Source organism: Syngnathus typhle, linkage group LG4 (genome assembly GCF_033458585.1).
Source record: "Syngnathus typhle isolate RoL2023-S1 ecotype Sweden linkage group LG4, RoL_Styp_1.0, whole genome shotgun sequence".
Classification (NCBI taxonomy): Eukaryota; Metazoa; Chordata; class Actinopteri; order Syngnathiformes; family Syngnathidae; genus Syngnathus; species Syngnathus typhle.
Genome location: NC_083741.1, coordinates 6,625,881 through 6,647,580, shown reverse-complemented (window position 1 = coordinate 6,647,580; position 21,700 = coordinate 6,625,881). Strand labels below are relative to the sequence as shown.

General features: G+C 45.7%; 4 non-coding genes across 4 annotated transcripts; 2 read left to right on the top strand and 2 right to left on the bottom strand.

The window, feature by feature from the left end:
* Positions 1-3,774: 3,774 nt before the first annotated feature.
* trnam-cau (transfer RNA methionine (anticodon CAU)) lies at positions 3,775-3,846 on the top strand. Its single transcript has one exon. It is a non-coding gene; the product is annotated as a tRNA-Met (tRNA).
* Positions 3,847-4,978: 1,132 nt separating this feature from the next.
* On the bottom strand, positions 4,979-5,060 carry trnal-aag (transfer RNA leucine (anticodon AAG)). Its single transcript has one exon. It is a non-coding gene; the product is annotated as a tRNA-Leu (tRNA).
* A 4,572-nt stretch (positions 5,061-9,632) lies between these two features.
* trnam-cau (transfer RNA methionine (anticodon CAU)) lies at positions 9,633-9,704 on the top strand. The gene has a single exon. It is a non-coding gene; the product is annotated as a tRNA-Met (tRNA).
* A 1,149-nt stretch (positions 9,705-10,853) lies between these two features.
* trnal-aag (transfer RNA leucine (anticodon AAG)) lies at positions 10,854-10,935 on the bottom strand. The gene has a single exon. It is a non-coding gene; the product is annotated as a tRNA-Leu (tRNA).
* Positions 10,936-21,700: the final 10,765 nt, after the last annotated feature.

The following is a 21,700-nucleotide window of genomic DNA, read 5'->3' as shown; positions in this document are numbered from 1 at the left end:
TATTATTATTATTATTTTCACATAACGTTTTTGCCACTGTTAAGGCATTCAGTGTTTTTGTTTAAATCAAATCAAACCATTTTGAGAATGCATCTATTATGACCAGGCATTATAACCCTGTGGATTGTGTTTAGCACATGTTAAACAAGCTCTACAATTGTTTTATTTTATTTTTTATTTTATTCTTATTTTGAAAATGTTTTGAATATGAATAAAATCCGTATGTTGTATAAAGCTGACTGACCTGCCCCACTATCCCTCCTCTTGAGCCATGTGACATACAACCATGGCTCAATATTGCCGCCCATTTGTATAGGTTTTTTGTAGGATAGGTCAGTCTTCTGGTCATTTATAGACACCATTCTCCACTCATGCCCCACTTTTCGTCCATAATTGAGTTTCAGTCTATGGACTTTGTCGCTGCACATCTTCAAACAAAAAAAAATTCCAGTACTTCAATCCGCTTCTTGTGTGTATAACATTTGAAGCGTCTTTTGCACCGCAGCTATGCGGTTCCGTCTGCAAGCTTGTTACCTCTTGACACCTTATCAGTCTTGTGCGTGCCCTGCACACGTGCATATAGCTATTTGTTGTGGCAATTGGACTGCTTCCACAACTAGCTTAGTTGTAGTTTCTTGTAGTTTTTTTTTTTCAATTAGTTTCTCATCGTTTATCACAAGAATCTTAGTAATTTGAACAAAAATCAAAAAGTATGTTTTATTTTACTCAATTGTACGATTTAGAAAATCCATATGTAGTAAAGTGTTGTATTACTACATATGATTTCATCTTCATTTAGATTGACACACCTTACAAAATGCTTCTCAGTGTCCCAGTGCACACATGTTTTGCGTGTGTAACTGGTTGTCTCAACCCGTGTTCCACATCCTAATCTTTCCTCCTCCAGGTGTCAAACCAATCAAGATAAAGGTAAAAAACAACAAAGTAACCGCCAGTAAATTAATATAATAGTCAATTGTTGTTGTTTCTTAACTTTAACTAACTCAATCACTCTCTTATTCTCAAATGTAAAAAATTGTGTAGTCTTGACACAACCAATCGACTATTTCTTCTAAATTTAGCTTTGAAATGTTATTTAATAATTTTGCTTCATCCAATTCCAGAAAGCAAGTTCTTTCCATCTTTCAAATTTTGTTTCATCAGGGCTAGGCATTAATGCAGTGTGGACCAGTTTCTGCCCACAAAAAAAAATTGCTTGCCTTTTTTTTTTCTTCTTATATTCACAAAATCGCTTTTGTTTTGCGGTGCAAATGATATAGACTACAGTCTAACAAATTCTTTTGTGCACCTACATTAGCCAATTTTAACACATAACATTGACAGCACACAGACAACACAAAAACTTACAGCAGAGACACAGCTCACAAACAATACAAACAAACAACGCTGCGCAAACGTCATCCTCTGTTTTGACGTTTTGGTTATACTTTTGTTTTCTCATCAGTGCCTTTTATCCTTCATGCAAATATTGTCACATCTTCCTTAAGCATCACCCTGCTTCAAATATTCAAACATTCTCTGAGAAACTCACACTTTCCCTGCTTCGCCTGCAGCCACAGCACCTCTCGTGCGAGGGGGGGCGCAGCATCAATGTTGATTGGTCACAGGCTGGCCATTTCCTGCAACGACCATGATGCCGGCCCACCGCCCACACGAGCATAGCAATGGCCCCGCGACAACGCGCGAGCGCAGGCATGCTTATCAGTTTCACCTTCTCAAAGGGCAGGCCAACTTTGCCGTTGCCCCCTTCATCATGTTCACCTTCAACATGTTTCAGTCTTCTACACAACATTTTTCGCTTTTCGTTCCCTCTTTGTGGCCTTGGACCAGAGTCGTGGAGGCTCTTCCCGGCCAAGCCCCACTCTCCTTTCTTGCACCTTGCCAATTATTTCCTGATGTTGAAGCCTGCCGATAGCACCACAAGTGCAATTCTCACAGTACGATCTGACGATTCTTTTAACTCAAGAACGAACCTGACCTTCTCCTGCTTGTAGCCCAAGATTATGGACTGGATCGGCAGTTGCAGCGCGGTTGCCCCGAACAAGCCCGTTTCAGAGAAGCCTTTCGGTAAACCGAGCCATTTCCGAATGTAGGAGTTGGCTTAGTATGTCCAGCCTGTTCGCTGTTGAGGATGGAATGTTTCTTCTTTGTTACATTATCAACAAGGCGGTGTAGGACAGCACTAATTTGGGTGCTGTGTGGGGAAACTAGCTATGTGAACAAAGCTTCGTCGGCCAGCACTAACCTGGATGCTGGTGAACTATCCTCCAATTTCACGTCTTAATAGAATGATCAATCATCTCAGCCCCCTCCCCTCTCCTTCACTCCTGCTCAGGTGAGGAGAGAGCTGGGGAAGCTGAAACAGAGAAAGGCCCCGGGACCGGATGGCATCTCCCCCAGGCTGCTACGGACATGTGCTGATGATCTCTGCCATGTTCTGTGCCACCTCCTCAACCTGAGCCTCAGCCTGGCGAAGGTGCCTAGCGCATGGAAGACATCCTCCATCGTCCCAGTTCCCAAAACACTGCACGCCAAGGAACCGGCCCACTTCAGACCCGTCGCCCTCACTTCCCACATCATGAAGGTGATGGAACGCCTGGTCCTCAGCCACCTCCGCTCCGTGGTGAGCCCCACTCTGGATCCGCTGCAGTTTGCCTACAAGATTGGCATTGGAGTGGAAGACGCCGTCATGTACCTGCTGCAGCGGACGCTCACCCACCTGGAGTCCGCCGGCAGCGCTGTGAGGGTCATGTTCTTTGACTTCTCCAGTGCCTTCAACACCATCTCGCCGGCCCTGCTACGAGTGAAGCTGCTAGACACTGGAGTGGACCATCACCTCACTGACTGGACCATTGACTACCTCACTAACCGGCCCCAGTACGTGCAACTGCATGGCTGCCGATCAGAGGTGGTAGTCTGCACACTGCCACCCAGAGTATGGCAGAACAGCAAGCTCACCATCCATACAAAGGTGCAAGTGTACAGGGCCTGTGTCGTCAGTAGACTCTTGTATGGCAGCGAAGCCTGGACTCTTTATGCACATCAAGAGAGAAGGCTAAACTCTTTCCATCTGCGTTGCCTGAGACGCATACTGGGCATCACCTGGCGGGACAGGATCACAGACAGTGCAGTCCTGGAGAGTGCACAGCTCCCCACTATGCTCTCCCTGCTGAAGCAGCGGCGTCTCCGTTGGCTGGGCCATGTCCGTCGGATGGAAGATGGTCGTATGCCAAAGGACATCTTATATGCAGAGCTAAAATCAGGCAAAAGGCAAGTAGGCCGCCCACTGCTCCGCTACAAGGATGTCTGCAAACAAGACCTCAAATCCTTCAACATCAACCCAGCCATCTGGGAAGACGTCGCCCAGGATCGTCACAAATGGCAACAGGCTCTCCAAAACGGGCTGCAGACCTACGAAATCACCCTGGCTCAACACCGAGAACGAAAAGGAAATTGAGGAGGCAGCAAGCCACCATGCCCCCACCTCCACCGGGTCTGGCCCACATCTGTAACATCTGTGGCCGTATCTGCCTCTCACGGATAGGACTCACCAGCCACAGCAGACGCTGTGCAAAGAACATCTAACCTCCAGACACAAGAAATCTATGGTCTTTCGAGACTGTGATGCCGATTATGATGATGATAGCATCCAGGTTAATGCTGCCCGACTGAGCTTTGATCATAAACTAATAAAGCCTGGAACCGAATGCTTGTTTGCCAATTGGAGGACATCATGAGTAACCTGTGTTATGCAGCAGAGTGGCGCAGCGGAAGCGTGCTGGGCCCATAACCCAGAGGTCGATGGATCGAAACCATCCTCTGCTATTTGGACCTTAGTGAAGTTTGCAAACCTTTGGACATTCTCTTAAGTCATACTTTTGAGAAGAAGTGCTGTGGGGATAATATTTTCCACACGTTGGCTGTGCTGCGTGGAGGTTGATCCATCCTCAATGCATACAGATTGCGAGGCATGTATGTGACTTCTTTCACCATTCTCAGTCCAAATACACAATGTCCTTACCTATTACAGTGATCCCTCGCTACTTCGCATTTCGTTTATCGCGGGTTCACTATATCGCGGAGTTTTTTTTCCAAATTAAAAAATCATTTAAAAGACCTTCTGCAGTTTCTACACCTGTTAAGATAAGAGGAACTTTATTAATCTCACGTGTGAGAAACTGCATGAAACAACAGCTCGATTTACAGGAAGGTACAAGTTGGGGGATAAAGGTGCAAAAAGAGACTTCTGGACCGTAGTCCTCCGGCATAAAAAATAGAATACAATATAAAAAGAAAAATATGGAAAAATAACAGCAATTGTAGTAAAACTAAAAATATAAGCTATTAATATTTACAAAAAGAAGATAAAATAGTGGTAAAGTGTCGTAAAGTGTATGAAGAGTATGAAGTTTAGTAATGCTAATAACAAAAAGAAATAGTGCACGGGTTATCGAAGTGAAATAGATCCATGCATTGTGTGGCAGAGGATATTGCACATTGGGCTTAAATTGCACATTGGGGTTAAGAATTGCACGTTACGGAGAAAAGTATTGCACAGAAGGATGTGTTTACAGGTTGTCATTGTACAGCCTAATTGCGGTGGGGATAAAGGAGCTGCGGTAGCGTTCCTTCTTACATGGGGGGAGTCTGAGTCTCTGACTGAAGGGGCTGCTCAAGTTCTCCAAGGTCAGATGCAGTGGGTGAGAGGGGTTGTTCCTGATGGATGCTAGCCTGGCTAGCACCCTCCTCTCGCCCACCTCCTCAACAGTGTCAAGAGGGCAGCCCACCACAGAGCTCGCCCTCTTAAACAGTTTGTTTATCCCTCTCTGTGCTGCTCGGAGCCCTACAGACCACAGCGTAGAGGATAGCAGAGGTTACCACTTCTGAGTCCTGATACTTTACACAGCTGCACTGACAGGAGTTGGGCAAGAAGAAAACACCTGAATTGATGCATAAGTGGCAGTGGTGGGATTTGAACCCACGCCTCATGAGAGACTGGAGCCTTAATCCAGCGCCTTAGACCGCTCGGCCACACTACCGACCTTCTGCAGTTTCTACATTTGTTGATCATTCTATTAAGACGTGAAATTGGAAGATACCTAGTTGGTTTCTTCACCAGCATCCAGGTTAGTGCTGGCCGACGGAGCTTTGTTCATAATGTAATGAAGCCTGTACACAACAGATGCGAAACAATATGAGTGACAATCAGAAGATTAAAACTTTGAAATCGGAAGACACATAGCTAGTTTCCCCACACAGCACCCAAATTAGTGCTGTCCTACACCGCCTTGTTGATAATGTAACAAAGAAGAAACATTCCATCCTCAACAACGAACAGGCTGGACATACGAAGCCAACTCCTACATTGGGAAACGGCTCGGTTTACCGAAAGGCTTCTCTGAAACGGGCTTGTTCGAGGCAACCGCGCTGCAACTGCCGATCCAGTCCATAATCTTGAGCTACAAGCAGGAGAAGGTCAGGTTCGTTCTTGAGTTAAAATAATCCTCAGATCGTACTGTGAGAATTGCACTTGTGGTGCTATCGGCAGGCTTCAACATCAGGAAATAATTGGCAAGGTGCAAGAAAGGAGAGTGGGGCTTGGCTGGGAAGAGCCTCCACGACTCTGGTCCAAGGCCACAAAGAGGGAACGAAAAGCTTGGTTGTGGAAGAGGTTTCAAGATCAAAGCAGGAGCAGTCCACCATCAAGGCCGTGTCACAGGGTCGCCAAAGGAGATGGACCACTTGGGAAGGGGAGACCTCTCAGCTGGGCTTACCTGTGGAAGATGCCGCAAGCCAGACAGCTTTCTGATCAGGTCAACTTATCCACAGAAAGCTCCGCCAGTGATTTGGCAAGGAAGGGAGCTCTCCCTTGTGCGGCGCACCTAACGCAAGCCTACAGCAACTACTGTCAGGCTGCAAAAGAGCACTGACACAGGCACGCTATAGACGGCGCCAGTCCTGACGAAGCTGGCCGAAGTTCTCGAGACCAGCAGAAAAGAGTTCCAACAACCAGTCTGCAGCCAAACAGCTCCCTGTTAGGTTTGTGAGGAAAGGGGAGAGAAGCGGAGACACCAGCCCTCCTGTTCCAGTTCCAGGCAAGGAACATGAGGGCTGGTGTCTCCGCTGCACAGCTGAACTTTCCCCATGAAATCACCACCACTCCACGTCAATTAGGTTTCACATGGAATATGTCTCCTCATGAGAGACTGAAGGCTTAATTCAGTGCTTTAAACCGCTCGGCCACACTACATACCTAGAATCCTCAACTTCAATTTTAAATGCAGAAGCCATAGTCATATAAACACCAAGGATCAGGAACAACACTTTTTTTCAATCTTTGTTGAACTTAAGTGTCGGTCGTTGCCCGTACAGATAGACTTCTCACCTCATCTGCATCCACGCCAAATGCTCGGTAAGAAGCATCTCGAAGATCTGGAGTGGCCTTGCCAGTCTTGAGACTTCAACCCCAGAGAAAATCGGTGGAGGGAAATGAAAGCCTGCAGAGGCGTAGCCAGGAATTTTTCCAGTAGGGGCGCGCGCCCACAGGAAAAAAAATCGAACATCACCCACGCCGTTCGCTGATCGGTAAAACAACATCCGGGTCCGGGAGGCAAACGGTGAATGGATAACATCGCGCACATAGAATAGCGCAAGCACGTTCACGCAAGACCGAAAGAAAAAAACGGCATGAAAGTGAAGAATCGAAAAAGCTCGATTTTTTTCAACCGGGGCGCAGGGAGTCCTAACCGGGGCGCTGCCCCGGCTCGCCCCGGCTTGGCTACGCCTCTGAAAACCTGTGTTGCCCAGCGACAGCCCCAAAAGTCTTGAAGAATGGAGGAATGGCCCAAATTACTACAAACAACGATTGACCTCTGTCATTGCTCAAAAAGTTCATTTTACAAAGTCTTGAATTAAACTTGTATTATTGAAACAAATACTCATTTTCTACCATAATTTACAAATAAAATCCTACAATGTGATTTCTGTGTTTTTTCTTCACATTCACTCTCACAGTTGAAGTGTAGCTACCTATGATAAAAATGACAGAACTCTCTTATCATTTTAAGTTGGAGAACTTGCATAACCGCTTGCTGAATAAATCATTTTCTACCCTTTTGTCAATACTGCTGGAGAAGATAATTGCAAGACTTAGTCATGTGACTAACATGACGACATGTGAGTCGGTCATTATTGTTAAAAGCGAATATTTTAGGGTCAAACAAACTTGGCTAAATATTTTGTCCAATTGCTACAAATTTGAAATGCAGGGATGGTTACTAACTGTCCATCCATCCATCCATCCATCCATCCATCCATCCATCCATCCATCCATCCATCCATCCACGTGCAGAGCCACCTCATCTGGCTCCTCTCAATGTGTAGGAGCAGTGGCTCTACTGCACCGGTACCGAGTCCGCATTACAGCCGACGATGCACCGATCCACCTGTCGATCTCACGCTCCATCCTGCCCTCACTCGTGAACAAGACCCCAAGATGCTTGAACTCCTCCACTTGGGGCAGGATCCCCAATACAAAGAGGGCATTCTACCCTTTTCCGACTGAGGACCATGGACTCAGATTTGGAGGTGCTGATCCTCATCCCGACCGCTTCACACTCGGCTGCGAACCGCTCCAGTGAGAGCTGGAGATCACCGCTTGAAGAAGCCAACAGCACCACGTCGTATGCAAAAAGCAGAGATGCAATGCTGAGGTCCCCAAACCGGACACTCTCAACACCTCGGCTGCGCCTAGAAATTCTGTCCATAAAAGTTATGAACAGGATTGGTGACAAAGGGCAGCATTGGCGGAGTCCAACCGTCACTGGGAAGGAATCCGACTTAATGCCAGAAATGCGGACCAACTCTGGCATCGATGATACAGGGACTGAACCGCCCTTATCACTTGGTTCGGCATCCCGTACTCCCGAAGCACCCTCCACAGAACTTCCCAAGGGACACTGTCGAACGCCTTCTCCAAGTCCACAAAACACATGTGGACTGGTTGAGCTAATCCCATGCACCCTCGATGATCCTGCCGAGGGTATAGAGCTGGTCCACCGTTCCACGGCCAGGACGAAAACCACACTGCTCCTCCTGAATCCGAGATTCGACCTCCCGATGGACCCTCCTTTCCAGCACCCCTGAATAGACCTTACCAGGGAGGCTGAGGAGTGTGATTCCTCTGTAGTTGGAACACAGCCTCCGGTCCCCCTTCTTGGAGAGGGGAACCACCACCCCAGTCTGCCAATCCAGAGGCATCGTCCCCGATGTCCATGCAATGCTGTAGAGGCATGTCAGCCATGACAGCCCCACAACATCCAGAGCCTTTAAAAAAAACTCTGATCTCATCCACCCCTGGGGCCTTGCACCCGAGAGGTTTTTTAACTACCTCATTGACTTTAAGCCCAGAGATTGGAGAGTCCACCTCAGAGTCTCCAGGCCCTGCTTCCACAATGGAAGGCATGTCGGTGGAATTAGGAGGTCCTCTGGAAGTATTCTGACCACCGACTCGCGACGTCCCGAGTCAAGGTCAGCAGCACGCCATCTCCACTGTAAACAGTGTTGACAGTGCACTGCTTCCCCCGCCTGAGACGTCGGATGGTGGACCAGAATTTCCTCGAAGCCGTCCGGAAGTCATTCTCCATGGCCTCGCCAAACTCCTCCCACGCCCGGGTTTTTGCCTCAGCAACCGCCGAAGCCGCGTTCCGCTTGGCCATCCCGTACCTGTCGGCTGCCTCTGGAGTCCCACAGGCCAAAGTGGCCCGATAGGACTCCTTCTTCAGCTTGACGTCATCCCTTACCACAGGTCAGACCGGCATCTTCCCCCACTATCGGAGCCAACCCACCACCAGGTGGTGATCAGTTGACAGCTCCGCACCTCTCTTCACCCGAGTGTCCAAAACATGCGGCCGCAAATCCGATGACACGACTACAAAGTCGATCTTCGAACTGCGGCCTAGGGTATATTGGTCCCAAGTGCACACATGGACACCCTTGTGTTTGAACATGGTGTTCAGTATGGACAATCCGTGTCGAGCACAGAAGTGTCTAGTAGGGTCACCCATGGCAAAAGGGTCCTAGGTGAGGGGCCAGATAAAGCACGGCTCACAAAAACCCCTAATGATAAGAAACAAAATTGGATTTGGTTTTCCCTCGCCTGGACGCGGATCACCGGGCCCCCCCTCAATCCGTATTTGAGACTCACAATGGCTTGATCCTTCAAAAATTTCTTCAGAAACATTTTACAGTGAACTCAATCTTAAAAACATAATATATTTATACAATTTTAATATTTTTATATTTTAATCCATTATAGAATATATTAGACTCATCTTTAAGATGGGAGCTTAAGATCAGGGGATGCTTTGAGAATAATTGTCAATTTCTTTTGTATGTGTGAAGCCCTCTGAGACTACTTGTGATTTAGGGCTGTATAAATAAACTTGACTTGACTTTATTGTTAGATCAGGGACTAGTTGTTTTTTAAACCATAGCATATGATAGCATCCAGGTTAGTGCTGCCCGACTGAGCTTTGATCATAAACTAATGACGCCTGGAACCGAGTGCTTGTTTGCCAATTGGAGGACATCATGAATAACCTTTGCTTTGCAGCAGAGTGGCGCAGCGGAAGCGTGCTGGGCCCATAACCCAGAGGTCGATGGATCGAAACCATCCTCTGCTATTTGGACCTTAGTGGCGTTTACAAAGCTTTGGACATTCTCTTAAGTCATGCTTTTGAGAAGAAATGCTGTGCGGGTAATATTTTCCACACGTTGGCTGTGCTGCGTGGAGGTTGATTCATCCTCAATGCATACAGATTGTGAGGCATGTATGTGACTTATTTCACCATTCTCAGTCCAAATACACAATGTCCTTACCTATTACAGTGATCCCTCGCTACTTCACATTTCGTTTATCGCGGGTTCACTATATCGCGGAGTTTTTTTTCCAAATTAAAAAATCATTTAAAAGACCTTCTGCAGTTTCTACATCTGTTAAGATAAGATAAGAGGAACTTTATTAATCTCACCTGTGAGAAACTGCATGTAACAACAGCTCGATTCACAGGAAGGTACAAGTTGGGGGATAAAGGTGCAAAAAGAGACTTCTGGACCGTAGTCCTCCGGCATAAAAAATAGAATACAATATAAAAAGAAAAATATGGAAAAATAACAGCAATTGTAGTAAAACTAAAAATATAAGCTATGAATATTTACAAAAAGAAGATAAAATAGTGGTAAAGTGTCGTAAAGTGTATGAAGAGTATGAAGTTTAGTAATGCTAATAACAAAAAGAAGTGACAAAAAGGGTTATTGAAGTGAAATAGATCCATGCATTGTGTGGCAGAGGATATTGCACATTGGGCTTAAATTGCACATTGGGGTTAAGAATTGCACGTTACGGGGAAAAGTATTGCACAGAAGGATGTGTTTACAGGTTGTCATTGTACAGCCTAATTGCGGTGGGGATGAAGGAGCTGCGGTAGCGTTCCTTCTTACACGGGGGGAGTCTGAGTGTCTGACTGAAGGGGCTGCTCAAGTTCTCCAAAGTCAGATGCAGTGGGTGAGAGGGGTTGTTCCTGATGGATGCTAGCCTGGCTAGCACCCTCCTCTCGCCCACCTCCTCAACAGTGTCAAGAGGGCAGCCCACCACAGAGCTCGCCCTCTTAACCAGTTTGTTGAGCCTCTTCCTATCCCTCTCTGTGCTGCTCGGAGCCCAACAGACCACAGCGTAGAGGATAGCAGAGGCTACCACTTCTGAGTCCTGATACTTTACACAGCTGCACTGACAGAAGTTGGGCAAGAAGAAAACACCTGAATTGATGCATAAGTGGCAGTGGTGGGATTTGAACCCACGCCTCATGAGAGATTGGAGCCTTAATCCAGCGCCTTAGACCGCTCGGCCACACTACCGACCTTCTGCAGTTTCTCCATTTGTTGATCATTCTATTAAGACGTGAAATTGGAGGATACCTAGTTGGTTTCTTCACCAGCATCCAGGTTAGTGCTGGCCGACGGAGCTTTGTTCATAATGTAATGAAGCGTGTACACAACAGATGCGAAACAATATGAGTGACAATCAGAAGATTAAAACTTTGAAATCGGAAGATACATAGCTAGTTTCCCCACACAGCACCCAAATTAGTGCTGTCCTACACCGCCTTGTTGATTGTTAGGGTGGTGCTCACTATAACTTATTTTGCAAGAACCACACAGGAGTCAAGCAAGTCATTTTAGACACCTGCAGGCGGAGAGTTCACTCGTCGCTGTGCTTACAGCAATGGTCGAATGAAGTCTGACTCAGGCCTCGTCAGGTGCTTATTTATTGAGAGAAACCGAGTGGGGTTGAAAGTGGGGGTGTGGGAACACACAGGATAGGGTGAAGACGGTCCCCTGCTGATCAAAGCATAGCAGGGGACCTTTTACGACGTTCTGTAAACAAAGCAACTTTGATTGCTTCCTCTGCAGCTAGTCAATAAGTTGAAAAGATCTTAGCACTTTGGTCTACTACTTTTGTTAAGACAGGACAAGCTAGTTAAATTATTACAGGTTACATTCCAACATAATCATACGATGAAGATATTCTGCAAACCCTAACAATTTTTTTTTTTTTTTTTTTTTTCGGTATGGCGCCGTAAGTGGCTGCCTCCCAGCAGTGTTCTCTCTTTTCCTCTTTATTTCTTTCTGTTAGGGTTATGTTAGGGTTTGCAGAATATCTTCATCGTATGATTATGTTGGAATATAACCTGTAATAATTTAACTAGTTTGTCCTGTCTAGACAAAATTAGTTTACCAAAGTGCTAAGATCATTTCAACTTATTGACTAGCTGCAGAGGAAGCAATCAAAGTTGCTTTGTTTACAGAACGTCGTAAAAGGTCCCCTGCTATGCTTTGATCAGCAGGGACCGGCTGCTTCACCCCAACCTGTGTATTCCCAAACCCCCACTTGCAACCCCACTTTGTTTCTCTCAATAAATAAGCGCCTGATGAGGCCTGAGTCAGACTTCATTCGACCATCGCTGTGACAACAGCGACGAGTGAACTCTCCACCTGCAGGTGCCCAAAACGACTAACTTGTCTCCGAGTGGTTCTTGCAAAATAAGTTAGAGTGACCACCACCCTAACATTTTTGGTGCCGAAACCCGGGACCCTCATACCCGCCATCTGGCTGACGGAGGAGAACGTGCTGCATTGTCGACAAGCCAGCGTCCTTTATGGGGACCTGGAAAAGAAAGTCCTGGGAAGAGAATTTCCTCGCTGGGCCAGCATCTTAGGTCTGCCTTCGTCTGTCAGAGGTGGTTTGACGGGGTCCCACATTGCAGCGGACCAAGGGAGACAAGTAAGTCATAGAAAAAAGCGCAGATACGGCTTTGGTTTGTCCGAGCTATGAGATACGGCTTTGGTGTTTCCAAGCTATGAGATACGGCTTTGGTGTTTCCAAGCTATGAGATACGGCTTTGGTGTTTCCAAGCTATGAAACAGCTGGGTTTCAAGTCCCAGTGGAAGGAACGGGCTAAGAAAAAGAACAGAGCTTCTTTTTCTTAAGTGAAGAAGGGCGTGGATTCTTTTTTTTGTCCGTTGTTCCAAGCTGTTTGCATGAATGTTGTGTGGTTGAGAGTGTGCGACTGGTAGGATAAATTGACTGCAGAGAGAATTTGGTGGAAGGTCAATTTAAACCTGCATTAGAGACCAACAAGGCGGCAGGCCGCCATTCAATTCAAACTCCAGCTCAAATTTGGACTGTTGGAACTGTGGGAAACGGGGCCGCTTGGCGAGAGCGTGTCGTCGTGCAAAACAATACCAATCAAAGGGTGGAGGAAGAGGCAGAGGAAAAGCCAAATTTTCAACATGTCAAGCTTCCCCCCCCCCCTTTTTTGACCGCTCATGCTAATACAGAGATATTGTATGCTACATTTAATAGAAATTATTGATTGGTTGTGTTGTAAGATTATACGATCTTCTATATGCAAGCTGAATCTGAGAGATTGAGTTCTTTAAATTTGAAAACAAAGAAAAAGCTTAATTTAATTAATTTGCCAGCCGTTTTTATTGTATTGAGGTTTTTTTGGGATTAGTGGATTGTTCTATCAGGAACCTTGAATTGAAAATGGTATGTGAATGTTGTGTGGAGTGCTTGGATGAATTGGGACCAATGTGATGGAAAGACTCCTTTTTGGAGACTGTGTGAGAGATGCAAATGAGCATTGATGACTGAATGCCCGACTGAAGGGAAAATACAGGTTGAATGATTGAAGTTGTTTGAGACTGCTATGGGCAAGTAGTTGAGCGACTTTGACGGGAGAACTATTTTGAGTAAGTTAGATGCTAGGAAGGGAAATAAAAAACCCGAGCAAATACAAACGAAAGAAAAATAAAGGTTGCTTTTGACAGGAGTTGCAAAGAACAGACGAAGAACAGTCCTTGACCCGGCATTTGCGTTTGGCGGTCGTTGATGTGGTTCCCAGACCTGTGTCTTGTGGTTTGTCATTTGTAACGTTTGGCTGTTGTGATCCTCCCAAACTGACATAAGTGATTTGTGCTTTTGTTGTATGTTGTAATTGGTTAGTGGGAGGACTGCTGGAGCTTGCTCCTTCGGTGTCTCACCTGTGCCTTCCTGCCTTCCATTGTCTCCACTTAGACTGGACTGTGGAGGGGGGAGTGTGGTATTGTGGTGTGAAAAGGGTGTAGGAGCCGGCTCCTGTGGTGATTGATATTGTAATTTGATTGTGGGGGAGACTGATGTAGGTGTGGGGCTCTGGACTCTGCGGGTAGCTGTTTGCTGGGTTGGCGCGAGTGGGGGACAGCGGCATTGATTGTCCCAGTACTGGCCAGGCTGGGATAAATCAGTATGAAAATGCCGGGCCCCCCCCTCTTGTTCCCTTGCTGTGGCTGCGCGCGGAGTGGGGTCGTACCCACTCCAGGGGTTTGCTGAGTGCGTGGTGGCAAGTGATGTTGAAGCAGGGTGATGCCTAGGGAAGGTGTGACAATAGTTGCACGAAGAATAAAAAGCACTGAGGAAAGAAAAAAGAAAAAGAAAAAGTCTAACCAACACGTCAAAATAGAGGATGACGTCTGCGCAGCGTTGTTTGTTGGTGTTGTTTGTGAGCTCTGTCTCTGCTGTTTTTGTGTTGTCTGTGTGTTGTGTTATGTGTTAAAAGAATGAAAATCGCTAATATAGGTGCACTAAAGAATTTATTTATCTGTAGTCTATCTGATTTGCACCGCAAAACAAAACCGATTTTGTTAAGATAGGAAGGAAAAATAAAAAATACAAAAAAAAGCGAGCAATTTGTTTATGGGCAGTAACTGGTCCACGCTCCTTTAGTGCCTAGCCTTGGTTAGACAAAATTTGAGAGATGGAAAGAACTTGCTTTCTGGAATTAGATGATGTACAATTATAAAATACCGACATTTCAAAGCTAAATTTAAAATTTGAGAATAAGAGAACGATTGAGTTTGTTAAAGTTATGGAACTACAACAGTTAACTATTATATTATTTTACTAGCAGTTATTTTGTTTATTTTGTTTGTTTTTTTTTTTTTATTCGATTGGTGGATTGGGTTGTCACGTTGAGAAAGGAAAGGAAACGATACAAATGGGCAGCTGTATTGAGCCATGGTGTTGTCACGTGCCGTTGACACCTGGCTCAACAGGGGGGATGGAAGGGCAGTTCAGTCAGCTTTATACAACATATGAATTTGATTCATATTCAAAACGTTTATAAATTTTTTTTGTAGAGCTTGTTTAACATGTGCTTAACACGATCCACAGGGTTATAATGCCTGGTCATAATAGATGCATTCTAAAAATGGATTGAATTGGCTTCAAAATAAACACTGAAGGCCTTAACAGTGGCAAAAACGTTATGTAAAGAAATAGTAGTTTGTCAACAACTGCTGTAGATGTTAAAGAATGGAATCAATATCTCGAAAATAAATGTGGATAGTTTGTTTACTGATTGTGGAAATGTGCGACAGAGTGTTCTATATAATATCCGTTGAATGGAAGAAAAAGAAAAGAAACCATTGCTTTTAGAGAATGTAGTCAACCAAAATTATATATGTACCGACATGCCAAGATCTGGGAAAAAGCTGGAAAAAACAAAAACATAATGTCTTTAAATTTGAGAGGCGACGATGATCTGACTGACATTGATGCAATTAGAGTCCCCAGAGGAGTTCCTGATTAATAAGAATTAATTGACCAAATTGAAGCGGGATGGGAGTCCTCCATTTGCTGCTGGTGGACGATGAACAAGAACGTTGACAGGATAAATTACATCCATTGCAACATGCAGAAATTGGGCAAACGGACACAAGCGGGACTTGAGACAGTGCACGAACAGCTAGCCACGCCTTCCCTAATGTCAATCCAGACCCGCAATGCTCTTGTTATGTTGTTGTCTGGGAAAGGAAGGGTCTGCGCAATGTTCAGGGAACAAGGCTGCACCTTCATCCAGAATGACACCGCCCCTGATGGGAGCCTGACGAAGATGATTGCAAACTTGCAAGCCCTCAACACGAGGATGAAAGAGCACAACAAGTGGATGACTGCTTTTGGGAAGTATAAAGCCCTTGTGTCCTCAATTACTGCTATACTCACCTTGTGTGGATGTTGTTGTATTCCATGTCTCCGTGCTCTGTTTAATCGTCTTATCACTACAGCAATCTCGCCCATGGACGACGAGATGGCCCGGGGATGCCTAATATCTGAACAGCAACATGTTGATGATATCGATGATGGTGATGCAATTTTTGCACTTGAGTTTGCAGACTTTTTCCCAGATCTGTGTGTTTCCGAATAATGATGTCGCAACATTTATCCTCTTTGGTGGAAATATTTGTGCGCATACTTGTGATCCGACAACTGAAAATCAAGAGAAGTGGTTGTTTTTGGTAATTTAGAAATTTAGCAAATGTGTGATAAACAGGAGGGAAATGTTGGAATAATTTAAGTGAAGCCTTGGCCTGCCAGACCTGTAGGCCTTGTCTTTACGAGTTTATGGCTTTCCTTTTATCTACGTTCTTCCTCTTTAGTGACAGGGATGTCTTTTGATCCCTGTCAGCCATATATAAAGTCTAGCAAAGGTCTAGTTGCATTGTTCCACAGGAAAGCGGCAATAGAAGTTATCTGATCTCATTCGCGGCCAACAACTGGAGAAGAACAGATGGACAAACTCTGCGGGGGTCACGGGCCGACAATGAAGTGCTAGTTCACACCACACTACATTCCTTAGCTAATCAACGTTGCTACAGACACAATCTTCCCTCCCTTTGGTGTAGCAACGCCTCTGTAACCAGGGCAACCAAAACAGTGATGAGAGGAGCAGAACATCTCAAATGACTAATGCAAAGGTTGCAGAAAAGGTGCTGTTTTTTGCTGTTTTCTGGACGTGCTGCTGTCCTTTCGGTGGCGGATCCAGGTCCAGATCACCCCAACGTTCCCAAGAAGGAGGGGGACGGAGCCTGCGTCGACTGGACCCTATAAATTGGTGGAGCGCATCTCACATGCCGTCCGGCTGGCCGGCAAAGGAGGATCGTGGTATCGTCTGTCCCAGTGCGCCCCAGTGAGGGGTTCCTGCAAGGAACCAGACCAGCCATCGACAGTCCCCGCCCCAGTTCATACAGAGGCAGAATAATCCTCTTCCCCCTTGGTGGCCAGGTAGTCCACCCTGAGCCACTGAAGACGACGACCACGCGGCAGACATTCCCGAGTTCTCCCCGGACGGAGCAGATCTGCGAAGGGGGTGAGAATCGTGCTCACCCTCCACCAGTGGGCGTGCCAAGCCCCCAACGGCTGAACAATCACGAGCAATTTTTATCTTGATTGATAACAGTCTGGTCGCCTAAGGCAGAGGGACCGTGTAACTCTTTTCCTGCACATAATCTGGCCGCAGGTTTTTTGAGTTGCACATACTTTGGACTGGAGTATTGTGGGAAAACCTCACCTTCACTGGAAGTTATTGCTTTCATTGTATTTTCTTACTTGCGTTTGATTGATCGAGGTTGACATAATCATATGATAAAACAGGAGGGATATGTTAGGGTTTGCAGAATATCTTCATCGTATGATTATGTTGGAATATAACCTGTAATAATTTAACTAGTTTGTCCTGTCTAGACAAAATTAGTTTACCAAAGTGCTAAGATCATTTCAACTTATTGACTAGCTGCAGAGGAAGCAATCAAAGTTGCTTTGTTTACAGAACGTCGTAAAAGGTCCCCTGCTATGCTTTGATCAGCAGGGACCGGCTGCTTCACCCCAACCTGTGTATTCCCAAACCCCCACTTGCAACCCCACTTTGTTTCTCTCAATAAATAAGCGCCTGATGAGGCCTGAGTCAGACTTCATTCGACCATCGCTGTGACAACAGCGACGAGTGAACTCTCCACCTGCAGGTGCCCAAAACGACTAACTTGTCTCCGAGTGGTTCTTGCAAAATAAGTTAGAGTGACCACCACCCTAACACTTTCTTTTCTCCTTTTTCTTTCTGTCTTTTTGTCCATTCGGCGATGCTGGTGCCTTCTACCGCACCTCGGTATCTCTTCGGATCGGATATTTTGTATTATTTTTTTTTCTTCCTGGGACCGGGATCATCGGTCGAGACCGGCATAACTCTACGGCGGCTTCCTGCTTATCCGGGCAGTGATGACCGGGTCCCTCGCCTTGGCCTTGCAGCCGCAACCCCTGTGGGGAGTCCGCTCCCTCGTGCTCGTCGGAACCAACGACCTTCGCCATGCTAGCCCCGTGGTGACCATCTGCACGTGCACCCGACTGGGTGCCCAGGACGCTGCTCACACGTTTGCCTGCTTTGTGATGTTTTTCACCGATTCACGACCACGGTCCATTGGGCACCGTTGAACTGGACTGCCCCTACACCTGTCTATGGACCCCGTGGAGGCTATTTAGTGTGTTTTGGGGTGTTCTCTTGTATTGAGGGGTGCTGGTTGGCCACAGTTACTTTTTTTTCCTTTGTCTTTTATCTTTGTTTTGCTTTGATGGCTTTTATCTTGAGCACTTTCTGGCTTTCTTTGTGGCGCCGTTGTGTGGCAGCCTTATGAGAGCCTGTTGAGTTGCGCTCATGCCATTTGTGCGTCTTTTGTATACCCACTCTGTGGTATGAATACTGCTGGGGCCTGAATTTCCCCACCCCTGGGGATCAATAAATATTCAATCAATCAATCAATCATACTAAGCCAACTCCTACATTCGGAAATGGCTCGGTTTACCGAAAGGCTTCTCTGACACGGGCTTGTTCGGGGCAACCGCGCTGCAACTGCCGATCCAGTCCATAACCTTGGGCTACAAGCAGGAGAAGGTCAGGTTCGTTCTTGCGTTAAAAGAATCCTCAGATCGTACTGTGAGAATTGCACTTGTGATGCTATCGGCAGGCTTCAACATCAGGAAATAATTGGAAAGGTGCAAGAAAGGAGAGTGGGGCTTGGCTGGGAAGAGCCTCCACGACTCTGGTCCAAGGCCACAAAGAGGGAACGAAAAGCTTGGTTGTGGAAGAGGTTTCAAGATCAAAGCAGGAGCAGTCCACCATCAAGGCCGTGTCACAGGGTCGCCAAAGGAGATGGACCACTTAGGAAGGGGAGATCTCTCAGCTGGGCTTACCTGTGGAAGATGCCGCAAGCCAGACAGCTTTCTGATCAGGTCAACTTAGCCACAGAAAGCTCCGCCAGTGATTTGGCAAGGAAGGGAGCTGTCCCTTGTGCAGCGCACCTAACGCAAGCCTACAGCACCTACTGTCAGGCTGCAAAAGAGCACTGACACAGGCACGCTATAGATGGCGCCAGTCCTGACGAAGCTGGCCGAAGTTCTTGAGACCAGCAGAAAATAGTTCCAACAACCAGTCTGCAGCCAAACAGCTTCCTGTTAGGTTTGTGAGGAAAGGGGAGAGAAGCGGAGACACCAGCCCTCCTGTTCCAGTTCCAGGCAAGGGACTGGAACATGAGGGCTGGTGTCCCTGCTGCACAGCTGAACTTTCCCCATGAAATCACCACCACTCCACGTCAATTAGGTTTCACATGGAATATGTCTCCTCATGAGAGACTGAAGGCTTAATTCAGTGCTTTAAACCGCTCGGCCACACTACCTACCTAGAATCCTCAACTTCAATTTAAAATGCAGAAGCCATAGTCATATAAACACCAAGGATCAGGAACAACACTTTTTTTCAATCTTCGTTGAACTTAAGGGTCGATCGTTGCCCGTACAGATAGACTTCTCACCTCATCTGCATCCACGCCAAATGCTCGGTCGGTAAGAAGCATCTCAAAGATCTGGAGTGGCCTTGCCAGTCTTGAGACTTCAACCCCAGAGAAAATCGGTGGAGGGAAATGAAAGCCTGCAGAGGCGTAGCCAGGAATTTTTCCAGTAGGGGCGCGCGCCCACAGGAAAAAAAATCGAACATCACCCACGCCGTTGGCTGATCGCTAAAACAACATCCGGGTCCGGGAGGCAAACGGTGAATGGATAACATCGCGCACATAGAATAGCGCAAGCATATTCGCGCAAGACCAAAAGAAAAAAAACGGCATGAAAATGAAGCATCGAAAAAGCTCAATTTTTTTCAACCGGGGCACAGGGAGTCCTCTGAAAGCCTGTGTTGCCCAGCGACAGCCCCAAAAGTCTTGAAGAATGGAGGAATGGCCCAAAATACTACATACCCTGTGTGCAAACCTACAAACAACGATTGACCTCTGTCATTGCTCAAAAAGTTCATTTTACAAAGTCTTGAATTTAACTTGTATTATTGACCAAATACTCTTTTTCTACCATAATTTACAAATAAAATCCTACAATGTGATTTCTGGGATTTTTTTTTCACATTCTCTCTCACAGTTGAAGTGTAGCTACCTATGATAAAAATTACAGAACTCTCATACTCCTGTATGTATAGTACTTCCTGCGGAAACTCAGGCGAGCGAGCGCTCCTCCGGCCGTCATGACTACATTTTACCGCGGCACCATTGAGAGCGTCCTCTCCAGCTGTATTGCTGTTTGGGGTGGTTGCTGCACTGACTACAACATGAAGGCCCTGCAGCGCATAGTGAACACGGCTGGTAAGATTATTGGTGCTTCACTCCCCTCTTTGAAAGACATTATTTTGAAAGACTACATTTTGAGCGATTTGCAGTGCCACACAATATAAGCTTAGCTTCTTCAGATTTCTGAAACTGAATGGATCTGAAAATAGATTTAAGAACGCTGAGGATAACGGGTTAATAACTGAATACCGTTTTTTTCCGTGTATAGTGCGCAAAATTTAACGAATTTATTGTCCTAAAATCTGGGGTGCGCATTATACATGGGTACAAAAAATTTTAAACTTTTTTTTTTATTTTTATTTTTTTTAGAAAACAAAACCAACAACAGGACTGACCGACAAAGTCGTGGAACAAAAAGACAGGGTGACATTACCAAAGACAGGAACAGAAAGCAAACAGACATCATGACAGTAACACATGCAATGATCCGACGGTGAGCGAGGGGCAGACAGGACTTAAATACAAAACACGTTACAACGATTGAGGTGACACAGGAAGAGAGGGGCGATGCGAACAGAAACTATGGCAACCTAGACACATAGCAAAACTGGGGACGAGACGTGACAAATGTCCCTCGAAATGAAACTTGAAATCACCAAGTTTTGGTTTCCAAGGGTGTTTTTATTCCTCTTCAACGTCTCTCCCATACAGAGCCGCCTTTTTCACATCCGCACGCCTCTTTCCCGTGCGCGCACGGAGCGCGGTGGTGCGTTTATGGGCAGTCGGAGAAATCAACGCCAACAAAAAAAATTACATCCAGCCTAGTTATGACCATACCAAAGACTATAAAAATGGGGCCCATTGCCTCCCTATGATCATTGGGACTTAAAAAAAAAAATTTTCATAAAAAAAAATTCATAAAAATTGGGTGCGTATTATACATGGGTACAGGCTTTTTTTCCAGCATCAGCATGCCATTTTTAGGGTGCGTATTATACATGGGGGCGCACTATACACGGAAAAAAACGGTATAGCATGTGATTGATCCACAGTAAAGATTTGGGAGAAGGCTACAAATGCTGAGTACCTAATCTGGGTTCACTTATGAGCAGAGTTGATTATTTCCTAGTGTTTGTCAAAAATTCTTCAGAGCCGATCATCTCAAGCATTTACACTGTTTTCTGGATTCTCATAAATATTTGACTTTTAAGCAGTGACGTGCGGTGAAGGTCAGATTTTTACAATTATGAGCGAAACAGAGTGCCAGTATTTGAGTAGCGTGACTTTAAAAACCTTATCTTTTATATTTAACTTGATGTTTGAAGATCTTTCAAATGGTATTGGTAATTAACCAATCAATTAATTATTATTTATAATTACGGTTTTTTCCATGTATAATGCGCAAAATTTAACTAACATGCATTATACATGGGTACAAAAAAAAAAATATATATATATATGATTTTGATGCGCTTTCTTCTCTGGTGTTCACTTCAAACACGCTCCATACGAACACAATGCTCTCGTATCAGACCCTTGCTCGATCACCTGCTCGTTTGCTGTCACAATGTACCCTACACAAATCCGAAACATTTCTTGGCTATTGAGTTTGCTAGCGCATGCGCAGTGATACTGACCGGCAGAATAACATCCGGTTGTTCCCAAAGATTATCTTTTTTCTGAA